The sequence below is a fragment of the Lepus europaeus genome, chromosome 2 (genome assembly GCF_033115175.1).
Source record: "Lepus europaeus isolate LE1 chromosome 2, mLepTim1.pri, whole genome shotgun sequence".
NCBI classification, from domain to species: Eukaryota; Metazoa; Chordata; class Mammalia; order Lagomorpha; family Leporidae; genus Lepus; species Lepus europaeus.
The window spans coordinates 112,766,772-112,788,678 of record NC_084828.1 but is presented as its reverse complement, the minus strand read 5'-3'; positions in this window follow the sequence as shown (position 1 = coordinate 112,788,678).

Sequence of the window (21,907 nt, the reverse complement as noted above, 5' to 3'; positions counted from 1 at the left end):
GCTGAGCCAGGCCAAAGCCAGGAGCCCAGAGCTTCCTCAGGGTCTCCCATGTGGGTATTGGGAACCCAAACACTTGGACCATCTTCTGCTGCTTTCCAAGGCCATTAACGGGGAGCTGGATCAGAAGTGGGGCAGCCTGGACTTGCACCAGCACCCACATGGGGGCCGGGCATCATAGGCGGTAGTTTTATCTGCTATGCCGCAATGCCAGTCCTGTGAGTTTCTTTATACCCTCACATGTGACTGTGAGATGCGCACCCTGTATGAGTCTCTGTAGTTCAATGACAACTTTCAAAGAGCAGAAAAAGAATCCTTCACTCTTTTGAAGTGAAATAATCTTCATTTTCATGATATAGATCCAACTAGCCAGTTTCTGTTCTGGATTTGAAATGGAGCAATACTTTTGACTCATTAGAAGTTAAAAACTCAAGGTGAAAGAACTAGCTCCTTATGCCCATTCCATGATGTCTCTGATGTTCATGAACAGTGTCATGGGAAGCCAGCATGGAGATAAAATTTTAAGAAAAGCACAGCTTGGCCTACGAAAGAAAGAAAGGGAAGAAAGAAAATTCCCTCTTGGTAATGTTCTTGAGACACATATTGTAAATGAACTAAACGTTATGTTAACATCACTGTTGAAGTCCCCTTCTGATTCACATCCCTTATTCAGCACACACAGGTTTGAGCAAGGTCTATAAACCTCTGTTTCAACTTCATGAGGAAGCTGTGGGAACAACGTGAGCTTAGCTGGTTCTTCCCAGATCACTTTTAATGCTACCAGAAGAGACAAAAACTTACCACTTTATAGAAAAAGTTCTTCCACGTCCACAAACACACAAAATAATGTTAAAGTGTTCTTAGGTTTTACTGGGCCTGAATGGTTAGCATACATGGACTTGGTGGCAACTTTATAAGCCGTCTCTTTTCTAAAATATTTATTAGAAAGGCAGACTTAGGGGAAGAGAGAGAAAGAGAGACAAAGAATCTCCTTTCTACTGATTCACTCCCCAAATGGCCACAACGGGTAGGGCTGGGCCAGATGGAAGCCAGGAGTTTCCTCTGGGTCTCCCATGTGGGTTTAGGGGCCCATGCACTTGAGCCACCTTCTGCTGCTTTCCCAGGCACATTACTAGGGAACTTGATCAGAAGTGGAACAGCTGGGACTCAAACCTACGCCCATATGAGATGCTAGAACTGCAGGCACCTGGCTTTACCAGCTATGCCAACAATGCCAGCCCAAGCAAATCCTTTTAACTAGGTAAATAAAAGCCTTTGGCACCAGTAACTTTGATGATTGCTTTTCCTGTTACTGGATTTTTTTACATACTCACATAACAATTGCTAATTTATCTTGCACTAGAGATCCATAGATAATTTAGACATGGAGCTGTGGGCTCTTGAAATGCAACTGGAGGAGGCAACTGTGTTAGCAGATGATTTTAGGAGAGATGCTTGTGTTGGGAGCAGCTAGGGTTGAAGGGAAGTTCTGCAGGAGGCTGGCTAAGGAAGTTCAACTCTATAGTGGTCCCGAATAGAAGACCGGGAAGGTCATCCAGTGATAGTATCCTCACTCTTTGTGCTTTCCTGGACGGAAAGAAAGCCTATCAAATTGCATGACTTCCTCAAGTGAAACTTTCAGACTAATGTCAGACCTGTTAAATAGAAGATATTTTCTTCAGATAATTCGAATTCTATAATTTAAAAATAATATCTCTCTCTCTCTCTCTCTCTCTCTCACACACACACACACACACACACACACAAACATACACATAGTTCAAAGGAAGGCAAAACGCCCAGTGTGAAAAAGATGGTTAAGGGGTAGGCAGTTGCTTAGTGGTTGAGACACTTAGGACGCTAACATCCCATGCGAGAGGGCCTGAGTTTAAGTCTTGCCTCTGTTCCTAATTCCAGCTTCCTGCTAATGTGCGCCCTGAGCAGTAGATGGCTCAAGCATTTGGGTCCCTGTCATCCATGTGCGAGACTCTGATTGAGATCATGGATTCTGACTTCATCCGGCTCTGCCCCAGCTGCGGTGGATATTTGGGGGAGTAAACCAGCAAATGGGAGCTCTTTCTGTGTGTATGTCTCTGTCTCTGTTTTTCAAATATAATGAAAGCCAATAAATAAATACATTTTTTTTCAAAAATATGACTAACCCTTCACCACTGGTTTCCTCTTCTCCCGAGCTCACAGTGACTATACAAGCCAGCTTGCCTTGGAGTTGGTTGCAGCTGAGAAACTGAGTCCTGGCCCAAGGTATGTGAACAGACAGGTATATGTCCCTTCACTATCCCCCAGCTCTTTCTCTCCCCTTCCCACTGGCTGGGTGCAGCACATCCAGCCAGGAGCTCTGGCCCCAGGAGCTGGAAGGACCACAACAGAGAAGCAGCTGCATCCCTGAATGGCCATTTCATTGCCCAAAAAGGCAATGCCCACTAGGACTGTGCCTGAGCAAGAACTGTAACTTGTATAGGTATCACTAAACTTTAATCTCTTTGTTTAGTAAAGCTGTTACTTTTCCAAGCATACAATTAACAAATTTATTCTCATAATAGTACACTAAATAATAAACTTACTCAAGATAACAATGTGTGGTCTGCAGTCAGTAAGATAAATTAATTTTAAATGAGTACTTGATCGTTGTGAGGTTACTATCTCTCAATATCATTGAATAGACAGGACAAGTCCTAGGAAAAATTTCTAAGTCCTGGCAACTTAGGTAGCTGGCACAGCCCCTGTGGGACAACTGACAGGTATTGATTAGGTTTTTAACACTTGTCGGCTTCTGCCTTGGAATCAAATGTTTGAAACAGCCTTTTGTTTCCTGGACCTGTCTGATCAGGATTCTGCAACTTTTGCCTGTTTGCCGCTCTCTGAGGAGCTCCAAACCGCAGTTTAGAAGACAGTGATGGATTGCCCTCCAACACCATCCGGCTGAGGTTGCCAAAGGTATTGATGATCCTTAAACTTTTCACCTGCACTAAGCCACTCTCAGCAGCAAGATATATAAGATCTGTTCGTGACTTATTTTTTGTGTTAATTAATTCACCATTTATTGAGCACCTACTTGGCTCTGTGATGTCAGAGAGAAGAAAATGTGGCTGACTCAGTCCCTACCCTCAGGGAGTTTACACTCTAGTGAAGGAGGTGGGAAGAAGAGAGAGACATGTACAAAGGCTCTCAGGCAAGGTGCATGACAGAGGGATGTTCAAGTGGATATTTGTTAAAATTAATTGAGGCAAACTAAAGTGTCATTAATTTTATGGTAAGCAATATTTTATATATATATATATATATATAAATGTAGATTTATTTTATTTATTTGGAAGGCAGAATTGAGAGAGAGAGAGAGGGAGAGATCCTCCATCTGCTGGTGGCTGCAATGGCAAGGGCTGGATCAGGAGCCAGAAGCTTCTTCCAAGTCTCCCACATGGTCGTAGGTGCCCAAGCTCTTGGGCTGTCTTCTGTTGCTTTCCTAGTTGCACCAGCAAGGATATAGATCAGAAGTGGAGCAGCGTGGACCTGAACTGGCACCCATATGGGATGCCAGCATATCAGGTAGAGGCTCAACCCCACGTCAGCCCCTACTTTTAAAAATACTGTAAAAAAGGAACCTACTGAGGTGGGTATTTAGTCTAATAGTTAAAATGCCCACTTCTTACATTAGAGGAGTCAAGTTCAAATTCCAGCTCCACCTCCTGATTCCAGCTTCTTACTAATGCATACCATGGGAGCTAGTGGTAAAGGCTCAGTTGGCTGAAGTAACTGGGTTCCTGCCACTTATGTAGAAGACCTGGGTTGTGTTCCCAGCTCCTGGCTTTGGCACTGGTCCATCTCTGGCATTATAGACATTTGGGAAGTGAACCAGGAAATGGAAGACATATCTCTCTCTTTCTCTATGCCTCTCAAATAAATTCTTTAAAATTTTTTTTAAAAGGAACCTATTAAAGTTTTTAAAAAATTAGCATTTGTTAATTAGCTTTCTATTTCCTTTTTCTTTTTCAGGAAACACTTTCTTTTTTCATAGTGCATTTATTTAAATATATTTAAAACATTATTTCTGATTTTTGGTTTGGACCTTTATTTTGTCTTGAAAGTCACTGATCCTTTATAATCTAACCTACTTTCTGGATATTTATGGCATACCCATTTAACAGGCAGAACACAAATTAAACAGTGTTAAAATACTTTGAAAAGATAGAGTGCTATGGAAGCTTTAAATTATAGCAGGGCAGATAAGGGAGAAATTGAAGGCAATTCAGAAGTTTTGTATGCATTTCCTCCCCTGGGAGACAAGCTGAGTTCAAACTATCATTATAAGAACTCAGCTCCTAGAATGTTTCAAAAAACAAAACCGGGAAAATAAGGCTTCCAAACCAAAAATGTCAAACAAAAACAAACCATCAAATGGGATCGTCTAAAACAAACTATCTACTCCCAACACTATCATGGGAATGATGAGACTAGAACAATTTTTCATAAAAGTAAACATTATGGAAACTTAACCCATGTACATCTCAGGACCAGAATTGCTATTTCTGTGTGTTCACTCATAGGACTAGCCCTCAAAGGCCTCGTAGGATGCTGAACTTACTCTAACGAATTGGAGGTACAAAGGTTCACATTAACAGTCCCTCCCCATACCCCCTGAAAGCAAGTATTTGTGTTCAGAAAGAACCAAATTCAATCGTCCATTTTATAGTTGAGGAGACAGAGACCCTGTGAGGTGCAGCTCCCACCCAGCAGAGCCGACATCAACTTCCTCTTCACGTGGACCCTGTCTGTCCACGTCCTGTGTTCTGCCACTGCTTTGCATATATCACGCAATATCAATTCTCAAAAAGCCTAGGGGGTTGTTCCATTTCTATTTATTACATTTTAATTTATTTTTATTTAATTGAAAAGCAGACACACACACAGAGAGACAGAGATCTCCCATCTGCTGGTTCATTCCCTAAAATCCCTCAACAGTTAGGACTAAGTCTGGACAAAGCCAGGAGCCCAAAAACCATCTGGGTGTTCCACGTGGGAGGCAGGGGCCCAACTCCTTGAGCCATCACTTGCTGCCCCCAAAGGGGAACCTTAGCAGGAAGCTGGGATTGGGAGCAGAGTCAGGGCTCTAGCCCAGGCACTCCAATAAGGGATGGGGATGTTTAAGCGGTACCCTAACTGTGAGGCCAAATGCTCTCCCCTGTTGATTATTGAGGAAGCTGAGCTTCCAAGCAGTTGTATACCATGCTCAGGGTCACACAGATAAAATGTGAGTCCTGCAAGCCCTTCTTTAGACTCAGCATTCTTTTTTTTTAAATGTATTTCTTTATTTTGGAAGGTAGAGTTGTAGGGAGAGAGAGGGAGAGACAGAGAGAGAAGCCTTCCATCCGCTCGTCCATTCCCCAAATGGCCATGATGGCTGGACCTAGGCCAGTCTGAAGTCAGGAGCCAGGAGCTTCTTTTGGGTCTCTCACTTTGGTGCAGGGGCCCAAGTGCTTGAGCCATTCTTCGCCACTTTCCCAGGCTCATTAGCAGGGAGCTAGATTAGAAGTGGAGCAGCCAGGACTCAAACCAGTGCCCACATGGGGTGCTGGCACTGTAGGCAGTGGCTTTACCCACCATGCCACAGCACCAGCCTCTAAACTTAATCTCTTCATGCTTGTGGTGGTAACACAGTCAGAACTCAGGGATCAGAGTTACCAAGGCCAGCTAGCATGATCATACTCCTCAATTCTTACATTAGACACTCAAAAATATTGTTGAGAGAATGAACAAATAAAAATTGAATGCATATGACATAATGCTATTTCCTCACAAGTTGAACTGCAACAAATTTTCACCAGTATATTTCAGAATGGCTCCAACCATACAACTGGTAGATAGCAGGTTCATGTGCTTCCAAACATACCTCACTAATCTAAGCATTGTCTAAAAAAATGAAATTAGCTATGAGAAGGAAAAGTTACCTACAAAGATGTTGTCATCTGAGAACACAGCTGAGATATACCAGGATATATTGAAGACAATAAAAATAAATGGAAGAATCAATGTAATATTGACTTTTTGAAATTTCTAATAAAAATGTTATATAGTTTTTATGTATCAACTATCTATATTTCCCTTATGTAGGGATTGATTTATAAGCCAACATATTGCTCTCTGATACTCCTTTAATGAAGCGTTAATATCACATAGCAGCTGTTGAGTATAGGAGCCCAACAAGGCAGACAAAAAATCTATTGTAATCTACCATTGGGGCTGGCATTGTGGCATAGTGATTAAGCCACAGCTTGAGACACCTGCATCTCATATTGGGATGCCCATTTGAGTCCTGGCTCCCCTGGTTTTGATCTAGCTCTCTGGTATTGCACCTGCGAAGCCATGGATTTTGACACAATTACTTGAGTTCCTGCCACCCATGGGGGATACCCAAATGGAGTTCTTGGCTCCTGACTTCAGCCTGGAACAACTCTGGCTCTTGTTGCCATTGGGGGATGTGAACCAGTGACTGGAAGATATTCCTCCCTCTCTCTCTCTCTCTCTCTCTCTCTCTAGTGAATTTAATTAATCTTTTAAAACTTATACCATAACTATATGTCTCAGACTTTCTAGGATCTTAGTAATTTTAAATATATATTCTAGGGCGGGCATTTGGCCAAACAGTAAAGACACCACTTGGGATGTCTGCATCCTATATCAGAGTGTCTGAGCTTGAGTTCAGGCTCCACTCCGGATTCTAACTGCCTGCTACTGTGCACTCAGGAGCAAGCAAGTTGTTTAATATCTATAATCCCTGTTAGAGACGCAAACTGAGTTCCTAGCTCCTAGTATCAGCCTGGCCTAGCTCTGGCTTTTGCAGGCACTTGGTGAGTGAACCAGCAAATGGGAGCTCTTTCTCACTATGTGTCTCTGTCTCTCTTTCTCTCTTTCTCTGCCTCTCAAATAAAATTTAAAAAATAAAGAAAAATTAACGTATATATTCAGCTCTAAATTTTCACTACAAAACAGCCCATGTTTGTGAAACTTCCACTTTTTGACACTAACATGTTCTTTCCCAGATTTCTTCTTGAGACAAACTTCAACATATTCAGCATTAACTTATTCAACAAATATTTATCGGCCATCTATAATGTGCTAAGCCCCTGGGAAATAGGAGTGAGCTTTAGTTCCATTTTTTGGTTCAGAAAAATATGTAGCTTTTGTCAACTTGATGGTGAATTGCACATTAAAATTCAGTTGACTTTTAAACAAAGCTAAACTGACTCTCTTTGCTAGATGTGTGATTACCTAGGAGACTTCATCCAAAGAAATGAATATATTTTTGTTTTAACTTTTTTCAGTATTTCAGAATGGATGAATACATTATCACAGATTCATATAACAGAACGCCATGTATTAAAGAGGATAAGCTGGGCTTTCAGAGATTAAAGTGAAAAAATCTAAAAAAAATTGTGATATTATATCTTTCAAATATTAAAACAATGCCATCTAGTGCTTTATGTACTAAATGTGTACCTCACAAACTCATGTTGAAATCTTAACTCCTAATGTGATACTATTAGGAGGCAGACAATTAGGCTGTGAGCACAGAGTACTGTGAATGGCATGGGTGCGTTGTGGTAAGACAGAGTTCTCCCATTGTTTTCCCACCAGGTGCAGACTCAGTGAGAAGGTGCAGTCTGCCGCCCTGAAGCGATATGCCGGCACCCTGATACAGATTTCAGTCTGTAACTGTGAGAGAGACGTGTCTGTTGTACATTAACCCACTCTGTAGTACTTGTTATAGTAACTGACTTGCCTAGATAGAAATAATAGCTAATACATAATCTAAATGTAAAAACTTATGTGGGTTGTTAACAACAAATTCAGGATAACAGAGAAAAAAGCCAGAAACAGGTGAAGGAAGAGTAGCTAAGGTGGGAAGTTGTGAAATGTGTCTGTACTAGATGCAACTAGATGCAACTGCTACCTCCAGGAGTACAGGTAAAGAAGCTACGCTCCCTACTTTGTGTGCTTTTCCTAGAGTCACTGTGCTGCCTGCCTTGGTCTAATGCTAGAAAGTGGTTGTTTCCTATAAGAACAATTTAGTTGTTTAAGGTAGGAAAGCGACTCCTGGCCCTGTTACTTACTTACAAAATGTAAATATTACTCTACTCATTTAATTCTGAAATTAATCAAGGAAAGGATGGAGGAGAGGAGGAAGGAAGGAAGGGAAGGGAAGGGAAAGAGGGAGTGAGGGAGGGAGGAGAGAAAGAAGGGAAAATCTCCTGAAATGAACATGGTAAAAGGTTGAGATGTGGCACAATTGAGTTTCCAGTTCTGGAATGGTGTTTAGACTTTATACAAGGGCATTTTTCAAAAAGTCCGAGGTAAGTTTATTTTTGTGTAAAAATTTTGAAATCCATTTATACAAGGGGTCTTCAATAAGTTCATGGAAGGTTTGCATTATGAAAAAACTACACTTCAAAACTTTTTGCACCAAAATAATTGTTTAAATTCCCTTTTCCATGAACTTTTTGAAGTCTTCTCATACTTTTCCATATATTTAAACATTTCATAATTTTAAAAAGTGAACCTTGAAGGTGGAAATAATGTGAAATAAAATGTTCTGACAAGCCAGAAGGAGAAAAAGTTTTTATTAATCTGCTACCCCAAAATAACTGCTTTGACATTTTGGTGTGTATTGTACAATCATATGTGAGAAGTGAGACCATGCTTTTTGTTATCATTTTTAAAAATTGATTATGTTAACAACATTAGATATTTATCTCCACATCTTCCCTGAATGACATTTACTATATGTCAGCAACATGCTTTATTTAATCAATCCTCTCTTCCCAGAAATGCAAGCTGTTTTAAATATTTTAATGAGTATGCTTGTTTATTCATTTTTTATTTATAGCCATGATTATTTTTTGAAATATAGTGTATAAATAAAATTTACAGATCAAGCTAAACTATATAAACTAAAATTAAGCTATAATCTATGTAAACTAAAATTTTTAGGTTTACAGAATATTTTGAATTTGCCAAATTTCAAATAAACCAAAAAAGACTGCATTAGGTTATATCACCAAAATATGAGACATCACATACTCTCAGAGCAGCATTTAATTTTTTTTTTAATCTTTGGTAGTGGGGCCAGTGTTGTGCCATAGCAGATAAAGCCACTGCCTGCAATGCTGGCATCCCATATGGACATCGCTTTGTGTCCCTGCTGTTCCACTTCGGATCCAGCTCCTTGCTAATGGCATGGGAAAAGCCGATGAAGATGGTTCAAGTGTTTGGACCCCTGCCACCCATATTGGAGACCCAGAAGAAGCTCTTGGTTTCCAGCGTTAGCCTGGCCTACTGCTGGCCATTGTGGCCACTTGGGGAGTGAAACAGTGAATGGAAGACCTCTTTTCCTGTGTCCCGCCTTCTCTCTTTCTGTGGCTCTGACTTTCAAAATAAATAAACTTTTAAAAAAATCTTTGGTAGTTACATGAAGTGGTACTTTAGTTTTAGAGATTTCTCTTTTATGTTTATTTTTCTATATTTTCACTGAATATTCTTGAGTTTTTCTTATCATACCTTAAGATTTCTTATTGATTATATAAGTCTTTTCTTATGTAAAGTAAATATTTTCTCCAAAATGTAGTTTGTCTTTAGTTTGGTTTAGAGTGTTTATTATGTCCTGAATTTTATAAAGTTAAAGTTATCAGTATTTCCCTTTATGTTTCCTGCATCTATATTTAACTATTTATGTATACTTTATCATTTCTATTTCATTTTGTATCTGGTTTTTCAACTCATCTGGAGTTTATTTTAGTGTATTTGTCATACAGTGTTAGGAATATAATTCTATTTTTATTATAAGTTGTTCAAAATAGCTGATCAGCTGTTTCAAAGGCATTTGTTGAATAATCCAAATTTAGATTACTAATTTGAATATTTCTTATCCTTATTTCTTATATATCCTCTTTGTGAATTTTATATTTTATTCACATAATAAAATAATTCATTTTTCCATACAAAAATATATTCCCAGTATGTTTTTGAAAGAATTTAAGATTAAGTTTTCCTAGAGTTCACATTGTGTTAAACTTTTCAGTGCAATTTAACTTGAACTGTTGACTTCTTTTATTTCACTTCTCTTTGAATTGTAGTTTACTCATGTCAAGAGAAGAAAAAATATATTGGAATGGGATCTATTGATTTTGGACGCTTAAAATTATTATAATAAAAATCCTAGGAACTCCCATTTATAAGAAAATAACTGCACACTTAGCCAATATTTTCTCTCCACTGACTTAAATCTTATTATGGAACAATGAGGCTGACGAGATGATCTTTGATTTAAGCTACTGTATGTTATCTTCTAATTTATTAAAATATCTGTTTCACACCTACGTGTCTTGTTCCTTTCTTAGGTCAGCAGAGGGGGGTGAAAAATCAAAGGAAAGCTCCAAACTTCCATATTTCCATCATCTTTGTCACTTAAGTGCATGAGTAATTGCATTTCTCACATTTCTCCTTGTCAAATTACATGAAGTTACACAGTTATTGCCATAGGAGGGAAAAAATGAACAAGCTATGTCTTCATTGGACAAGCCTTATTAAGATTTCAGAACTATATCTATTTTATTTTTTCATTAATGGAGCTGTAAATATCCATATAATTTCACTCTTACAGAAATTTATGAAGGGTCTCATTGAATCCTACCCAAAGAATACATCTAAGCTTCTTTCTTTCTAAATGGCTGGACATAGAAAATTTTCTAGAAAAATTCAACAGCAGCTTCACATTATGGAAAGTTGAAAATACAAAAATATAGAGAGAACAATAAAAATAAACTACCTTGTGTCCATCACCAAATTTCAATTTTGGTGATTCTCCTGATGTTATACATAAGAGTGTTAATTGTTAAATTAATGACAGGAGTCACTGTGCACTAACTCCTCATGCAGGACCTCTGTCCTCAATGAGTTGTATGATGAGAGTTAACTGTAAAACTAGTTCTCAAATAGCTTTTTTTGTGTGTGTGCAAATTGTAGAAATCTTTACTTAGTATAGAGTTGGTCTTCTGTGTACAACTGAAAATGAATCTTAATGGAGAATGGGACTGAGAAGGGGAGAAGGAGGAGGAGGAGTGAGAGTGTGGGTAGGAGGGTTGATATGGTGGGAAGAACCACTATATTCCTAAAGTTATACTCATGAAATTTGTATTCCTTAAAAAATAAATTAATTAATTTTGAAAAATGTCAGTGATTCTCCACATTCTGTGGTTTTTGCCTCAAGAGTCTTTGATAAGGTGCTGTCTCCTTCCTTTTCCTCTGATCAAACACTGTGTCAGCCTCTTACTCTCTGTTCCTCCTCAGTCTTCTCTTTAAATTGCCAGTTTCCTCTTGAGTTCAGCCACCCCCATGGCTTTATTTAGCTTCTTGTACCAATTCCCCAATGTATATGTTGTGTGATTTGGCTATAGTTTGAGTATGCACCCCAAACTTTTATGTGTTGAAATTTAACCCAAATTGTGAGCTATTAAGAGAGGGGAGACTTAAATCACTGTGGTCCTTGGAGGTGGGACTTTGGGAGGTCATTAGGATTAGGAAAGTTTTTGGATAGAGCCCCCATAGTGTATTTATTCAAAAAGGGCGAGAACAGCAGAGACACACATACACACATGTGCTCCCTGTCTCTTACTGCATGATGCTCTGTGCCACCTCAGGAACTCTGCCATCAATGAGGCCATTGCCAGATGTGGTCCCCAGGCCTTGTACCTCCAGGACTGTGAGCCACAAAGAAGCTCTTTTTATAACTTACCCAGTCTGTGGTATTGTGTTATTAGCAACAGAAAACAGAATGAGTCATATGTCCTGCTCAGATATTTTCTGAGGAACATCAAACTCAGTAGGACCAAACAAAAAAATCACTATCTTTACTCTCTCCTCCCACCTCCTTCTTCAGTTATCTCAAGAAATAATGCATGTGTCTACCTGTTCATATCAGAAACAGAGAAATAATCCTTGATAATCTTTTCCCAATAAATCACCAACCTAGCTGCTTTAGTTTATTCTACTGAACAAATTTCAAATGTGCCTGCTGCTGGCGCCACTGCTCACTAGGCTAATCCTCCGCCTTGCGGTGCCGGCACACAGGGTTCTAGTCCCGGTCGGGGCACCGGATTCTGTCCCGGTCGCCCCTCTTCCAGGCCAGCTCTCTGCTGTGGCCAGGAAGTGCAGTGGAGGATGGCCCAAGTGCTTGGGCCCTGCACCCTATGGGAGACCAGGAGAAGCACCTGGCTCCTGCCATCAGATCAGCGCGGTGCACCGGCCGCAGCGTGCCGGCAGCGCCGGGCATTGGAGGGTGAACCAACGGGAAAAGGAAGACCTTTATCTCCGGCTCTCTCTCTCTCTCTCACTGTCCACTCTGCCTGTCAAAAAAATAAAAAATAAATAAATAAAATTTTTTTTTAACTTTTATTTAATGAATATAAATTTCCAAAGTACAGCTCATGGGTTACAATGGCTTCCCCCTCCCAAAACTTCCCTCCCACCCACAACCCTCCCCTTTCCCGCTCCCTCTCCCCTTCCAATCACATCATGATTCATTTTCAATTCTCTTTATATACAAAAGATCAGTTTAGTATAAATTAGGTAACGATTTCGACAGTTTGCCCCCATATAGCAACTCAAAGTGAAAAAAAAATACTGTTGGAGTACTAGTTATAGCATTAAATAAGAGTGTACAGCACATTAAAGGTAGAGATCCTACTTATTATTTTTTAAAAAATTAATTAATTTTCTATGCCATTTCCAATTTAACACCAGGTTTTGTTTTTTTTTTCATTTCCAATTATCTTTATATACAGGAGATCGATTCAGTATATAATTAGTAAAGATCTCATCAGTTTGTACCCATGCAGAAACACAAAGTGTAAATATACTGTTTCAGTACTAGTTATAGCATCACTGCACATTAGACAACACATTAAGGACAGATCCCACATGGGATGTAAGTACACAGTGACTCCTGTTGCTGACTTAACAATTTGACACTCTTGTTCATGGCGTCAGTAATCTCCCTAGGCTCTAGTCGTGAGTTGCCAGGGCTATGGAAGCCTTTAGGGTTCGCTGACTTTGATCTTATTCCGATAGGGTCACAGTCAAAGTGGAAGTTCTCTCCTCCCTTCAGAGAAAGGTACCTCCTTCTTTGATGGCCCCGTTCTTTCCACTGGGATCTCACTTGCAGAGATCTTTCATTTAGGCGTTTTTTTTTTTTTTTTTCTTTTCCATGGTATCTTGGCTTTCCATGCCTACAATGCTCTCATGGGCTCTTCAGCCAGATCCGAAAGCCTTAAGGGCTGATTCTGAGGCCAGAGTGTCGTCTAGGACATCTGCCATTCTATGAGTCTGCTGTGTATCCCACTTCCCATGCTGGATCCTTCTCTCCCTCCTTGATTCTATCAGTTAGTATTAGCAGACAGTAGTCTTGTTTGTGTGATCCCTTTGTTTCTTAGACCTATCCAAGCCATCGAATGTGAACTGAAATTGATCACTTGGACTAGTGAGATGGCATTGGTACATGCCTCCTTGATGGGATTGTATTGGAATCCCCTGGCACATTACTAACTCCATCATTTGGGGCAAGACTGATTGTGCATGTCCCAAACTGTGCATCTCCTCCCTCTCTTTTCCCACTCTGAAATTTAACAGGGATCACTTTTCAGTTAAAATTTAAACACCTAAGAATAATTGTGTGTTAATTACAGAGTTCAACCACTAGTACTAGAACAACAACAACAACAACAAATACTAAAAAGGATAAAGTATTACATTGTACATCTAGAGTCAGGACAAAAGCTGATCAGGTCATTGTTTCTTATAGTGTCCATTTCACTTCAACAGGTTTCCCCTTTGGTGCTCAATTGTCGCCGATCAGGGAAAACAAATGATATTTTTCTCTTTGGGACTGGCTTAATTCACTCAGCATGATGCTTTCCAGATCCCTCCATCTTGTTGCAAATGCCTGGGTTTCATTGTTTCTTACTGCTGTATAGTATTCTATGGAGTACATGTCCCATAATTTCTTTATCCAGTCTACTGTTGATGGGCATTTGGGTTGGTTCCAGGTCTTAGCTATTGTGAATTGGGCTGCAATAAACATTAATGTGCAGATGGCTTTTTTATTAGCCAAATTAATTTCCTTTGGGTAAATTCCAAGGAGTGGGATGGCTGGGTTGTATGGTAGGGTTATGTTGAGGTTTCTGAGGAATCTCCAGACTGACTTCCATAGTGGCCTAACCAGTTTGCATTCCCACCAACAGTGGGTTAGTGTCCCTTTTTCCCCACATTCTCTCTCTTCAGCATCTATTGTGAGCCATTCTCACCGGGGTGAGGTGAAACCTCATTGTGGTTTTGATTTGCATTTCTCTGATTGCTAGTGATCTTGAACATTTTTTCATGTGTCTGTTGGCCATTTGGATTTCCTCTTTTGAAAAATGACTATTGAGGTCCTTGGCCCATCTCTTCAGTGGGTTGTTTGTTCTGTTGTTGTGGATTTTCTTGATTTCTATGTAGATTCTGGTTATCAACCCTTTATCTGTAGTATAGTTTGCAAATATTTTTTCCCATTCTGTCGGTTGCCTCTTCACTTTCCTGACTGTTTCTTTTGAAGTACAGAAACTTCTCAATTTGATGCAATCCCAAATGTTAATTTTGGTTTTGACTGCCTGTGCTCCTGGGGTCTTTTCCAAGAAGTCTTTGCCTGTACCTATATCTTGCAGGGTTTCTCCAATGCTCTCTAATAATTTGATGGTTTTGGGTCGTAGATTTAAGTCTTTAATCCACGTTGAGTGAATTTTTGTGTAAGGTGAAAGGTATGGGTCTTGCTTCAAGCTTCTGCATGTGGAAATCCAATTTTCCCAGCACCATTTATTGAATAGACTGTCCTTATTCCAGGGATTAGTTTTGGATCTTTGATCAAATATAAGTTGGCTGTAGATGTTTGGATTGATTTCTGGTGTTTCTATTCTGTTCCATTGGTCTATCCATCTATTTCTGTACCAGTACCATGCTGTTTTGATAACAACTGCCCTGTAGTATGCCCTGAAATCTGGGATTGTGATGCCTCCGGCTTTGTTTTTGTTGTACAAGATTGCTTTGGCTATTTGAGGTCTTCTGTGTCTCCATATGAATTTCAGCATCATTTTTTCCAGATCTGAGAAGAAGGTCTTCGGGATCTTGATGGGTATTGCATTGAATGTATAAATTGCTCTTGGGAGAATAGACATTTTGATGATATTGATTCTTCCAATCCATGAGCATGGAAGATTTCTCCATTTTTTGGTATCCTCTTCTATTTCTTTCTTTAAGGTTTTGTAGTTTTCATCGTAGAGATCTTTAACGTCCTTGGTTAAGTTTATTCCAAGGTATTTGATTGTTTTTGTAGCTATTGTGAATGGGATTGATCTTAGAAGTTCTTCCTCAGCCGTGGCATTGCCTGTGTATACAAAGGCTCTTGATTTTTGTGGATTGATTTTATATCCTGCTACTTTGCCAAACTCTTCGATGAGTTCCAGTAGTCTCTTAGTAGAGTTCTTTGGGTCCCCTAAATAAAGAATCATATCATCTGCAAAGAGGGATAGTTTGAGTTCTTCCTTCCCAATTTGTATCCCTTTAATTTCTTTTTCTTGCCTAATAGCTCTGGCTAAAACTTCCAGAACTATATTGAATAGCAGTGGTGAGAGTGGGCATCCCTGTCTGGTACCAGATCTCAGGGGAAATGCTTCCAACTTTTCCCCATTCAATAGGATGTTGGCCGTGGGTTTTTCATATATTGCTTTGATTGTATTGAGGAATGTTCCTTCCATACCCAGTTTGCTTAGAGTTTTCATCATGAAAGGGTGTTGTATTTTATCAAATGCTTTCTCTGCGTCTATTGAGAGAATCATATGGTTTTTCTTCTGCAGTCTGTTAATGTAGTGTATTACGTTGATTGTTTTGCGGACATTGAACCATCCTTGCATACCAGGGATAAATCCCACTTGGTCTGGGTGGATGATCTTTCTGATGTGTTGTTGCATTCTATTGGCCAGAATTTTATTGAGGATTTTTGCGTCTATGTTCATCAGGGATATTGGTCTGTAATTCTCTTTCAATGCTGCATCTTTCTCCGGCTTAGGAATTAAGGTGATGCTGGCTTCATAGAAAGAATTTGGGAGGATTCCCTCTTTTTCGATTGTTCTGAATAGTTTGAGAAGAATTGGAGTTAGTTCTTCTCTAAATGTCTGGTAGAACTCAGCAGTGAATCCATCTGGTCCTGGGCTTTTCTTTGTTGGGAGGGCCTTTATTACTGTTTCAATTTCTGTGTCAGTTATGGGTCTGTTTAGGTTTTCTATGTCTTCCTGGCTCAATTTAGGTAGGTTGTATGTGTCCAAGAATCTGTCCATTTCTGATAGATTTCCCTGTTTGCTGGCATACAAGTCCTTGTACTAATTTCTGATGATTCTTTTTATTTCTGTGGTGTCTGTTGTTACGTTTCCTTTTTCATCTCTGATCCTATTGATTTGGGTCTTTTCTCTTCTTTTTTTAGTTAGTTGGGCCAATGGGGTGTCAATTTTGTTTATTTTTTCAAAAAAGCAGCTCCTTGTTTGGCTGATTTTCTGTAATGTTTTTTTGGATTCAATCCTGTTGATTTCTTCTTTGATTTTAATTATTTCCCTTCTTCTACTGTGTTTGGGTTTGGTTTGCTGCAGATTTTCTAGATCCTTGAGATTACTTGAAAGCTCATCTATTTGGTGCCTCTCCAATTTCTTGATGTAAGCACCTATTGATATAAACTTTCCTCTTAACACTGCTTTTGTTGTATCCCATAGGTTTTGGTATGTTGTGCTGTTATCCTCATTTACTTCCAGAAAATTTTTGATTTCTCTTTTAATTTCTTCTATGACCCATTGTTCATTCAGGAGCATGTTGTTCAATCTCCATGTGTTTGCACGTGCTCTGGGGATTCCTGAGTTGCTAATTTCCAATTTCATTCCTTTGTGGTCTGAGAAGTTGCATGGTATGATTCTAATTCTCTTGAATTTGCTGAGACTTGCTTTATGGCCTAGTATGTGGTCAATCCTAGAGAAGGTTCCATGTACTGCTGAGAAGAATGTAAAGTCCTTAGATGTAGGATGAAATGTTCTGTAGATATCTGTTAGATCCATTTGGGCTATAGTGTCATTTAAATCTGCTGTCTCCTTGTTGATCTTCTGTCCTGTTGATCTGTCTATCTCTGAGAGTGGAGTATTGAAGTCCCCCAGTACTATTGTATTGGGGTCTAAGTCTCCCTTTAAGTCCCTTAACAAGTCTTTTAAATAAGCTGGTGCCCTGTGATTAGGTGCATATACATTGATAATCGTTATATCTTCCTGTTGAATGGATCCCTTAATCATTAAATAGTGCCCCTCTTTGTCTCTCCTGACAGTTTTTGTGGTAAAGTTTATGTTGTCTGATATTAAGATGGCTACGCCCGCTCTTTTTTCATTTCTGTTGGCATGGTATATCTTTTTCCAGCCTTTCACTTTCAGTCTGTATGGATCATTGTTGGAAAGATGAGTTTCTTGTAAGCAGCAAAAAGATGGGTTTTGTTCCTTAACCCAGTCAGCCAATCGGTGTCTTTTAACTGGACAGTTCAAGCCGTTAACATTCAATGTGACTATTGAGAAGGAGTAACTTTGCCCTGCCATTTGCCAAAGATATTTTCTAATATCTGGTTTGAGATTCCTGTGATCTTTTGCTGTGGGGTTTCCTTCCTTTACCTTCTTTCATATTGGTGACCGTGTTTCTGTGTTTCTGTATGTAATACATCTTTAAGCATCTTTTGCAGGGCTGGACGAGTGGCGACAAATTCTTTCAATTTCTGTTTGCTGTGAAAGGTCTTTATTTCGCCTTCATTCACAAATGAGAGCTTTGCAGGATATAATATTCTGGGCTGGCAGTTTTTCTCTCTTAGTACCTGGGCTATATCTCGCCATTCTCTCCTGGCTTGTAGGGTTTCTGATGAGAAGTCAGCTGTAAGTCTAATTGGAGATCCTCTGAGAGTAATCTGATGTTTCTCTCTTGCACATTTTAGGATCTTTTCTTTGTGTTTCACTGTGGTGAGTTTGATTACAACATGTCGTGGTGAGGATCTCTTTTGGTCATGTTTATTAGGGGTTCTATGAGCTTCCTGTACTAGGATGTCTCTGTCCTTCTCCAAACCTGGGGAATTTTCTGCTAGTATCTCACTAAAAAGGCCTTCTAATCCTTTCTCCCTTTCATGCCTTCAGGAACTCCTAGAACCCGAATGTTGGGTTTTTTAATAGTATCCTGTAGGTTCCTGACAGTATTTTTTAGATTTCTGATTTCTTCTTCTTTTCCTTGATTTGACTGTTTCCTTTCCTGTGCTCTGTCTTCTAATTCCGATATTCTCTCTTCTGCTTCACCCATTCTGTTTTTAAGGTTCTCTAATGTGTTTGTCATTTGATCTATTGAGTTCTTCATTTCATTGTGGTTTTTGGTCACTATCTCAGTTTCCTGTTCTACTAGTTGTTTCATTTCATTTTGATTCCTCCTTAATATTTCATTTTCACGGGAGAGATTTTCTATCTTGTCCATTAAGGATTTCTGTAGTTCAAGAATTTGTTTTTGAGAACTTCTTAATGTTCTTATCAATTTTTTGAGATCTGCTTCTTGCATTCCATCTCTTCATCTTCATAATCTTGCATTGGCGTGCCTTGTTCACTAGGGGGCGTCATAGTGTCTTCCTTGCTCTTGTTGCCTCGGCTTCTATGTTATTTGGCATGTTGGAGATAATTTATGGTGTTTTTCTTTTTGTTTTTTGTGTTTTTTTTTGTTTTTTTTGCTGTGGTGTTTTTTTTTCTCATTATACTATTCCTCTAAGTGAGCTGTCTGCTTTGTTGGAGCCTTAGGGGCTGTGATGGGTGTGGCCAGCGAGCTATGCTTCAGGTAAACTCTTCAGGTTTAAGGATGTGTAAAGAGCGTCCCAGATTGCTCACTCTTTTGCTCCTTGCTGGCTCCCTTTCTCTTTTTTTTTTTTTTTTTTTGACTCAGTTGGGAGTGGAGTTGAGGGTAGTTGAAATCTGGCCTCTGTGAGTATTTGTTTGATCTGCCCCTGGGACCACACACAGAGTTTATGCAGCCCTCAATGTGTTCTCGAGTTTCGCTAAAGTTACTGAGTTTGGCTGCGCTTTACATATGTAAAATCGCGGTGCTCTTTGTTTTGCTTGGTGAGTGAAGGGAGAGGCCTCTGTTCCCCCCCCCCCCCCCAGTTTTTCGGGTTTCTGAGGTCTTTGTCTTACCCTCCTCGTTCCCGCGCTGGCGAGAATCTGTGGCTCTGGCTCCTCTCCTGCCGCTCGGCTTGGTTGGTTTTCCACGCGATGGGCTCCCTGTAAGTCCTCTGTGTCCCATCCACAAGATCCGGAAGCGTTTCCTCTGCAGTTTTTTTCTTGAATCTTTTCCTGAGGCTACAGTAATTCCACTTTTATGAAACTTTATTCTCCCAAGCTAAAGGCGCACGTCCTCACTATCCGCCATCTTGGCTCCGCCCCCGATCAATAAATAAAATTTTTTAAAAAATGTGCCTACTTCCTTCTATCTCCAAGGTATCACTCCAGATCAGCCTTGTCCAATTCAGTGCAATGCAATCCATGCATGTGAGTAACACACGCAATTTTAAATTTTTCAGTAGTCTCATTACAAAATAAAAAGAAACAGGAGAAATTGAATTTAATAATATACCTTGCTTAACTCAATATATCCAAAATATTGTCATCTGTATAAAATTAATAATGTAATCTATATAAATTAATAATTTATTAAAATTAATACTCTATATAAAATTAATGTGATCTATATAAAATTAATTTTTAATCTATATAAAATGTAATCTATATAAAATCTATATAAAATTAATAATGAAATACTTCACAATCTTTTTTCTTACTAAGTCTGGATTCTTGTATGTATATTTTGAATTTAAAGTATATCTCCTGACAGGTAAGTATAGTTCGGCACAGGCTCACTCGGACTTACCCCTAATGGTAGTGCTAGAAATGTACCAGGGGATGCCAATTCAATCCCATCAAGGTGGCATGTACCAATCACATCTTACTTGTTAAAGTGATCAGTTTAAGTTCATAATTGATCAAAAAGATAGGATTAAGTGTCAAAGGGATTACATAAATAAGACCAGTGTCTACAAATAATTTATAGAATTAAAAAGGAGAGAATGATCCTACATGGGAAGCAGGATACACAGCAGATTCATAGAATGGCAAAAGCCCTGAACAACACTCTGGCCTCAGAATCAGCCCTTAATGCATTCGAATATGGCTAAAAAAGCCCGTGGGAGTTTCACAGGCATGGAAAGCCAAGACACCATGGCAAAAAAAAAAAAAAAAAAAAATCTAAATAAAAGATCTCAAGGTGAATGAGATCCCAGCAGAAAGAACGGGCCATCAAAGAAGGCAATACCTTTGTACCTTTCTCTGAAGGGAGGAGAGAACTTCCACTTTGCATATGGCCTTGTCTAAGTAAGATAGGAGTTGGTGAACTCAAAAGGCTTCCATAGCCTTGGCAGCTCATGATAAGAGCCTTGGGTGATTACTGACATCATAAATAAGAGTGTCAATTGTTAAATCAACAACGGGAGTCACTGTGCACCTGCTCCCCATGTAGGACCTTTGCCCTTAATGTGTTGTACTATGCGAATTAATGGTAAAACTACTACTCAAACAGTACTCTATACTTTGTGTGTTTTTGTGGGTGCAGTCTGTTGAAATCTTTATTTATTTAGTATATACTAAGTTGATCTTCTGTATATCAAGATAGTTGAAAATGAATCATGATGAAGAATGGAATGGGAGAGGGAGTGGGAGATGGGATGGTTGTAGGTGGGAGAGAGGTTATGGGGGGGAAAAGCTACTATAATTCAAAAGTTATACTTTGGAAATTTATATTTATTAAATAAAAGTTGAAAAAAAAGTATACCTCAATTTGTTCAAACCATGTTTCTATGGCTCAATAAACATATGCAGCTAGTATCTACCATATTGGACAGAGCAGTTCTAGACCAAGTGATAACTATCCCTTGTTGCAATGTCTGTCCATGGTTTTCACATGTGCCCACTGGATCACATTATAATTCATTCTTCATGGGAATGCCAGAGTGCAGTTTTAATATTTTTAAATGGCAATATGTTCCAGTGACTTCTAGCTAAAATCCTGCAGTGACTTTCTACTTTTCTCTTTGGCTAAAGCCTTAAAGTTTTAACATAACCTACAGCACCTTCTGTGTGTGATCTAACCCCTTTTTAGCTCTTCAATTTGTATAACATATAAAGCTTATTTTTGGTGTCACAGCCTTTGTACGAGCTTGAAATATTTTTGCTCTATCCATCTTTAATTCTTAATTAAGTGGCACTTATTCACAGAAATCTTCTTAACATTCATTTCCACTCTCCTCCCTCAGAGAAGTTTCAGATTACAATCACATGGTCTTACTGCCTACAGTATTTTCTCATAGCAAAAAATATCTGTGTTGTTATTTGTTCAACATAAGACTCTCATTCAAGACTATTTGATACTCTTGTTCGCTTGTAGCCCTACACCAAGAATGGTGCTTGGTACTGAATAAATATTTACTAAAAGTGTGAGTTTGACCCTCATCACATTATCCATATGCGAAAAAGCTAAGGTCACCAAGATGGGCTCAGGCCAGTGGTGATTCGTACACTTGGGCAAAAGGAGGGAGGCCTTTTTCTCTTTGAATACAAAGCTATTCCATTCTTGAGCAGAATTAATGCTTCATTAACAAGAAGAAAAGTGTGGCTATTGAGCAGGTCACCAACATTGTCTTCCAGCATTTATCATTTATCATTGT